This window comes from Leptonychotes weddellii, chromosome 5 (genome assembly GCF_054177405.1).
Source record: "Leptonychotes weddellii isolate Sample4059 chromosome 5, ASM5417740v2, whole genome shotgun sequence".
NCBI lineage: Eukaryota > Metazoa > Chordata > Mammalia > Carnivora > Phocidae > Leptonychotes > Leptonychotes weddellii.
Window position 1 is genome coordinate 59925446 of NC_138373.1, and position 8649 is coordinate 59934094.

Genomic DNA, 8649 nt, shown 5'->3' on the forward strand with positions numbered 1-8649 from the left:
GTGGAAATCTATGTAATGCACCCAGCAAAATGCCTGAGTGACAATAGGGGGTTCAACAAATAAGAAAAGCTACTCTTGAGAATAAATATTAACCATTTATGTCATTGATACACACTTCCCATCTCCTCGGGTACTTCTACTTTAAAATGTTCTGTTCCCTTCTTAGACCAGGCGAGAGAACATGTGTTCAGGAGGTGTGGTCACTTCCTGCTACCCCTACCCCCCTACTCCCACTTTCCTTTCCATATCCCAGGGGCCTCCTTCAGGCAGCCCCTTCGTGTGACCCATGCCCTGGGCTGCAAGAAGTGGGTTTGTCAGAGCAGGTCGCTGGGGCTGACAGGAGACTGGGAACTCTGTGAAATATGCCCTCCTTTAGGAGTGCATGGTGCCACTCATTGGGCCAGGCCCTACAGGGGACAAGCTGAAGGCAGGGGTGTCCCTATCCTTGAGAACCTTCCATGTGGAGCACTTTGTTTCTCCAGAGTAGGCGTCGGACTACGTGTATGTGGTGTGGTATGTGTGTGTGGTGCATGAGCATGTGGTATGTGTTGGTGTGTGGTGTGTGTGTCTGTGGTGTGGTATACGTGGGGTATGTATGTGGTGTGTGTGGTATATGTGTATCTGTGTGTGGCATGTATGTGTGTCTCTGCGGTGTGTAGGAGATCTGTGTGTGTGGTGTGCCTGTGAGGGGTGTGTGTGTGTGTGTGTGTGTGTGTAAGCACATGTGTATGCATGTGATGTTCTCGGCTTTGTAAAGAAGGGGCATTTCCTGAGTTTCTTAACTCGTGCCTGTAGTCGGCACTCACCCCACATAGGCATCCAGCCAGCCTCGCCTAAGTGCTTCAGCCCCTGGCACTTGCGTCTTTTGGATCTTCGACCAGCCTCTCGGAGAGAAGTAAGACTTTGCCCCAAGGTGGGAGGATGCCAGCTACATTCCTTGCTTCAAAGCGAACCAGCCTTTCCTGAGCTCTACAATGAGAAGCCCCACCTTTTTCCTGGCCTGAATGTTTACTCCTTTTTCTTAAGCATCCAGGGACTTGGGTTGAGCTGTCTCCACTTCGACCTCTTTCCAGCTGCCTGGTTCAAGTGGCATTCCCATCTGTGGCCTCCACAGCCTTCCCCGCTCCCAGAGATCGGGTGGGATCTGCTGTGCAAGCTCAGGTGGGGTCTGCCGACGAACTTGCCCCCATTTCTTGCCCGCTGCCTCAGAGTCTCCAGATTAAACCTCTCTTAATAGAGCTTTCATAACTGCCGTCTCTACACAGTGTAGTTTGCAACGTGGGAGGGCCCTGCGGGCCAACAGCTGGAATATTTCGAGTCCGATTTCCTCTAGGAGGGTACCCAGAATGACAAGACTGCAGTGAACTGTCAGTGCTGGGACAGGGGTCTGGGGGTACACTGGCTGCAGTGAGGTGCCTCTGTTCTCCCTCCTGTGGGGGATTTTGTCCCACGGCGACTTTCAAGGGAGGAAAAAAAAGCAGATTTAGAATGAAGATTCCAGGACTAGATGCATGGTTTTGAGGGATTATTGCCCTCCTCCTTAATTCTAAGCCATATGCCTCCCGCCTCTCCCTGGGAGTGAGCTGCGTGCCGCCCGCTGGGGGCACCTTCTCCAGGCCCTGACTTTGGCCCCAGCCGGGCTCAGTCTTATCCCATTCCTGCTGATAGCAGGAAGGAATGATTTTGCTCACTAGAAGATAGATGAATTTGGTTCCAGCCTGAAATTTTTCATAAGTCCTCCTAGGCTGGGGGGATCGGTGCTGAATTTGCATCTAGAGAACCACAGGTAAAAAATCCTAACTATCCCGAAACTTGGAAAGCGAACATCCTCTACCCACACTGCAGAGTGGGAGGGGTACCTTGCCTTCTGTCTCTCCACAAGGTCCCCTCCACCTCCCTGCTGTCCTCCATCGTCCTGCCCCCTCGCCTCCCTGTTCTCTTAACCCCGTGGCATGCGATTGTCTTAAATACAAAGAGAGGACGGGAGAAAAGTGTTTCGTTCTGATGGATGCTGCCAAGGAGACATTTCAAAATGGAACACAGTGAGCTGTGCCCCTGGAAAAGGCCTTAGTCACTTGAACTGGAACTCCCTTGGTGCCTGAGGTTTCGTGATGATCCCCTGGGAGCCTAGCAGGTGGCACTGGGGATGTAGTTACCAAAAGGCTGAGAAGAATCTCCTTGCACATTTTCCCTTTTCATTTGCTGTCCTGGCAAAATGCAAAGCGGAGCTGCATTCAGGTTCTCAAGTATTTTGACTGCATCACTGTGTACTTTACTGGTCATATAGCGGAGTTTCGTGTTGCTAATGCTTCTCAGTGATGTAGAATTGCCCCAAGACCCTAGATTTCCTTACATGCCCCCATCTCAGCCTCGCTGAAGGCCATGTGCCCATTCTTTGCCACTCCTGTCCCCTCACAAAATGGTGTGCAGAGGTTGTGACAGATGGGAGGTCTGCCTTGAGCGTGCGTCTGGTGGCTCCTGTCATGTGCGGGGGCTGCCAATGACAGTGTCTCATGCTCTCAAGCCCGGACCATCTCATGGTCACTGTGTGGGTGCTGGGATTTTGACCGGACCCGATTCTAGCTAGTACATTCTGAGTACTTGTTCTGCTAAAGCACCTTCTCATTTAACCTTCAAACAATCCGGGGCATCTGGGTGGCTCAGTCAGTTAAGCGTCTGCCTTCGGCTCAGGTCATGATCTCAGGGGTCCTGGGATCGAGCCGCATGTCAGACTCCCTGCTCAGCGGGAAGCCTGCTTCTCCCTCTCCCTCTGCAGCTCCCCGTGCTAGTGCTCTCTCTTTCTCTCTCTCTCTCTGTCAAATAAATAAATAAAACCTTAAATTAAAAAAAAAAAGCCTTCAAACAATCCCACACTGTAGGCACTACCATTATCCCCATTTTTCAGATGAGAGAACTAAAGCTAGGCTAGGTTAAGTACCTTGGCTAAAGTCATGCATCTTGTTAACTGAGCTGGAACACAAGCCAGGTCTGTCACCAGAACCAGAGTATTCTTTTCCTCCTAGGACTCTAAGACTGAACCATAAGCATTTAGGAAGGAGGGCTGACAGCCCCAAACCTCTGCCTGCCTTCACAGCGACGGTGTGTCAGACACTCCGGGCAGGGATTCTTTATTGGGGTTTGTGTTCACATCCATAACTGGGCTTCAGGGTGCCCCTGAAAACCCCCCTGAAACTGTATGCAAGATGCTGTGGGTATGCGTGGTATATTTTTTTTCTGAAGAAAGAATGCATGATTTCAGTGGTTCTTGAAAGGTTGGTGCCCCCCTAAAGTGTTAAGAACCCCAGACATTGTGACACAGGGTCACGTCAGTTTACTCCATTGTCTGCCCCTCTTTTAGGCTTTCTCTTGCCCCACCCCATCCGTGCTGCCCGCTCTGTTTTGTTCCATCATGGGGGAATCCAACCCAGGGCCCGTTTGATGGTAACGTGAGGTGAATGGCCACAAAGGCAATTGACCTTGACTCTCGCGCTGCTAGCAGACCTGCCCATTCCTTCTGACCTGCTGCCCAAACTCCATGGATTCGGCACCATATCTGGGTGGACACACTGGACACAGAGGCTCCTGGCCAGCCTACTCTGAGGTGTTATGATAGGACGTGAGGGTCTGGTCTTACTGGTGTGAGGGGCTATGGGCCAGCATACCAGCCGAGCCAGGGTCCTAGCTTTCCTCTGCTGGACTCTCATTGGCAGCTTTGTTTGGAATCACAGATGGCCTCACCCATCCATTAGGCAGGATTTTGACCTTAGCAGAGGGAAGTTCTGAGAGTCAGGAGTCAGACCCTGGCCTTTTTGACTCATTTTCCTGAAGTAGAAGCTGAAAGATGAATTTTACATGGAGCGAACTTGAGGGACGCGAGGGGTACAGACAGGAAAACTCCAAACGTTCCTAAATGATAAATAGTTCTCTTTTGAATAGAGGTTATGATAGAAATAAAACCCTCCGAATTATGGACAATCATAAGCACACTGGACCCCGATTATTGTGGAGCCATGATGAAAAATCTGGCCTTCACTTGTCACAATCTCTTTTTCTGAAATTGGCCAGAAAGCCATGACACCTCCCATCAGTTTTTGCATTTGTCTTTCATTGAGGACAACTGGCCTTAATAATCGGGGAACAAAGTTCTTTTTAATCATTCTTCCTTCATTTGCACCCCATTCCCCAACCTGAAAACAGCCTGCCTTTGATGGATTAAGACCACGTCTCACTCCTCAAAAATGACCACAATAAGAGAACTTTGTGCTTTTCCTTAACTTGTCTGATTGTACCTGAAACTGGATGCGAGCTGAGTCTTCCATAGAATCTGCTTAACAACAGGTAAATACATCTGAAAGTCCTTCGGGAATTGGTTTGCTTGAAACTAAGAATTGATTTTAGCCGTGAGCTGCCTTACATCATTTTTGGAAGAAGGCATGTGGAGATAAATTAATACAGGATTTGGACCCTGGTTCACAGACAGCAGGGGATCCGAAGCTGGATCAGGAGGTGAGCCACGCATCCTGGGTCACACCATTGTTGCCTGTTTACTGTTTGGATGGAAGAGAAAGGTCCCGGGGAAAGGCCTGGTCTTGAAAGAATTTCTTCTCTCAACCACAAGTTTTATAATTTATAGAGAATAGAACACAGTGCATATAAAGCACTTCTTATTTCGGGCTTTTGGGAGAACTGAGTCAGATATGGGAAAGGCGACCGCTTGTTTGGAGCCACAGGCGAGATACAGGTTTCCAGGATGGGTTAGCCAGTCATTCAGAAACTGACTGCTGGGCCCCTGACCCGGTTCTGCCCCTCCCGACCTGTGACCTTGAACAAGCAGCTTAACTTCCGTGTGTCCAGTTCTTTATCTGTACTATGCGGATAGTAACTTGCCTCGTGGGGTTGTCTTGAGGATTACAGGAGTTATGGTATATACTGCTAGAGTTGAAACTGGCTGGTGGAAAGCACTAGATAAAAATGACCCATGATCACTGCCACTGCTGCAATTATTGCAAAAATCACCTTCATTCTCGAGGACGCCGGAGCCTGAACTGCCATGCTTTTAAGGGCAAGGTCCCCACCAGCTCTTCTTTCCCCAGCCAGAGTCCCCCCACTCCAGATAAAAGTCTCCTCATTTTAAAGGTCTCTTGGAAAGGACAGTCCACCAATGCCTCAGTTGTCTGATCTGTAACCATCCTTCGAGTCAGACAATTTTCCTTAGAAGTGAATTAACCTCTCTCCCTGAAATTAAAGCCATTTCCTCTCATTTAAACCACTTTAAGATGGGGAAGTGTTCTCGCCTTAAAATAACTCTCCTATATTTAAATGCTTGATTAAATCCCTTTTCTTTCCTGAAAAGAATCGAAGTCATTTAACTTTTTCCCTAGGGTTCATTTCTATTACCTACTTGAATTGTTCTTGTTCTTGCCTTCCTGTTTTCCGTACCTCCCTCTTAAAAACCAAAGCTGGAAGGAGTCAGTTATGACAATAGTTGCTGATGTGGTGAGTGAGGGAGAGATTTCTTCATAACTCTTACCTATTTTATTCCTGTTGTCTCGGTATCAGCCTTGCTTTCATCGCCACAGTCAAACATACCAGTGAGTGAATGATGCCCACACTTCAGCTGAGGGGACCCTTCTTGACTGTCTTCAGTGTCTCATCCCTTGCTTCTACTTGTCGTTCACCATCGTCAGCTCTTAGGATCTTTCTGAGCCTGTCAAGGTGCTAGACTCACATCTAAATATAGACTTAAATCTACTGAGCAAGAAGGTGAGCTCCTGGAGGTAGAATGTTTGACTCTCTATCCCAGGACTCATCATGATGCCTGGCTCACAGTAGAGCGTCAGCAAACTTTGCTAGATGCATTTCCTAAGCCATCACTAGCAATGTGAGGTCTTGTTAGGACCTAGGTAGGCCCTGAGGACTAATGCGACATTCCCAGATAGATGTCCTCTCCCCCATATTCCCATGTGGACATGGCTGGGAAGTGGATATATAGATGGGACTTCTCTCAAGCAGTGTGTACCCACATGGAAATGTGGTACATAGACTTTTTCACCCAAGTGCTATTTCATCTTAGAGTTGGACATTCTCAAGAAGCATTTGCAAAGCCTCACAAAGGGAAAACTTGATATACTTAGGGCCCAGATTCCATTCTGGTGAGCTCTTTGGAGAGATATGGAGGGAAAAAGTAGGACATTGTGAAATCAAACCAACAATTACAATGTCTTATAACTCCAACTTGGTTGGGAATTATTGGCTCAAGTCACACTTTCCACAGGGTCAGTGTCTCAGAATAGTGTTCTTCAAAGATTACATAGCCACTTGTTAAATATACATAAACCAGATTTATTTCTATCTACTCCAGTATGTGTCCCTTCCACTCCAGTCAGCTGACCCTGCTCCCTGCTCCTGGCTTAGTCTCTTTCCATGGCTCTGTTAACTCTGTTTTGTTTTTGTTTTTGCCAGGGATGCCCTGCCCCTTCTCTAGTCTAGGGATGTCCCGAGTAGCATTTAAATCCACCCTGAGGCCCCCATTCTCACTGTCAGTATTCTTTCCTTATTCATATGTGCAAGTTTTGTCTTCTCAATTACTCATCACTGAAGGTGGGCCAGGGGCAACACTTCTTTCCCAATTTTTAGACCCCAGCAGAGGGTAGGACAGAGGACAGAGCTCTAGATCAGTGGACTGCAAACCCAGTCAATTTCCAGAATCACCTGAGCAGTTCTTAAAAATATCTACTAACTCAAAATCTCTGGAGGGGAGGTCCAAGAATCAGCTTTTCACATTTTTTAAATGTTTAAAAATTTTTTTGATGTTGCAGGTGTTAAGTCTGATGATAGGTCAGGTTTGAGAACGACCAATGATGTGGGAGGAATCTGTGTCAAGTCAAGTTTTTGGTACTTCGGTGATAGAGCTGCTGAGGCTTTGACTTGGTCTAACAAAACCAAAAAGGCTTCCTTCCCAAGAGGGGCTGCGTGAGTCCTTACCACTGGAGTCCACGAAAACATTTGGCTGCTGCGACACTGTACACATCAATATATTGGCTTTTTCTTTCCCAGAGATATTTATGTCTTTACTTATTTTGCGTTACATCTACCTCCAAACTAAACACCACCGGTCTTACTAGCCAATCGATTTTGCATCCAGATGAACAGGCTTTGCTTGGCAACTACCATTTTCCATCCCTCCTACTATAAAAGATGACTTTTCCTTGGCCAACATACAGGATAAATTCTCTTCAGCTAGTGCTTAGTAATGGTTTTGTTCATGATGTGCTTGTCCATTCTCAGAAGGGACAATCCCAACCACTATCATTACCACATTCATCATGCTTTTCTAGACAGTGCCCTCTTAAATGTGATGCTGAGCCATTCATTTGTTCAAGTATAGTCTAGGCTGCAGGCTCCAACCTTTAGACACACACAGCCAGCTTTGCTCAGATGTTTGCCTGCAGTCTTTTTAATCTGTGGTTTGGACTCTCCTATAAGCCTCTAATCTTGGGCCTAGGATATGCTTTAATATGTTGACATGAAAAATTTTCTGAATCTGGAGGCATTTCACTTCTCATGTGCTATCCATTTATTTTATTTTAGATTACCATAAGGACATAATATCAATATTAATAAAACAATTTATTGAGAATCTAATATGTGTAGGACAAAGTACTGGGTATGTGCTGGGACCTCAAAGATTCATAAGATAAGGTCCTTGCTCTAGAGAGGACCACACTCTGATGAGAAATACAGGATTCCATTCATAAAAAAGCAATTTACAAAGCCACACAGCAGATACCAAGCATAAGATAAATGGCTCAGGCACTAACCACCCTTAGGATTTGAAGGAGGACTTGACCATGGAGTACTTGAAAGCCTCATGGGGAACTTACTATATCATGGAGGCTGGCGTACAGCAGGTACTCAGTAAATACCTGCCAAATGAACAAATGAATGACCGGCTGGATGGTGGTAAGATAGGAACTATGCCTTGGAATATAGGCAGAGCATATTCAGGAGAAGTGCACACCCACGCGTGCGCGTGCACGTGCGCACACACACACACAGCTCCTTTATCAATGAAGCAACCTGTTTCATCAGGGAGTAACATGAGTGAGAAATTTAGGAAAATATAGCTCTGTTAAGGTTAATAGTTTTATTGGTGAGAATCATTTATTGAGCAATAACTAAATTAATAGCACTTATTAAATATTGTTTATTTAGTAAGTAAATTATTAGTAAGCAAATTACTAGTAATTTAGGAAGTAACTTATTTTCAGTATATGAACACTCACTGTGTGAATTCATTAATTCACCATTAACAGGGAGACAAAGGACATGCCTTTGTATAGATGCCTTTGCTGAGCTATGTATAGTCACTATCTGATTTATTTCGTAAGCAATTAATTTCTATTCCACCTTTTCCCAAAACAAATTTAATATCAAACAATTTATAAGACCTAAGATAGGAAGCAAGGTATAAAGAGGCTGAGAGATGGAGCAGAAAAAACTGAAAAGGAGCTGGACTAATTGAGTCTTCTTGCAGCTTGGGCTGAAAAGAAAGCATATGAGTGACTTAGAACGAAGAATCAAATACGTTTCTGGGAGAAGAAAGGAATAAAACCTTTCTCCTTGCTCCTAATTTCTGAAGAAAACATT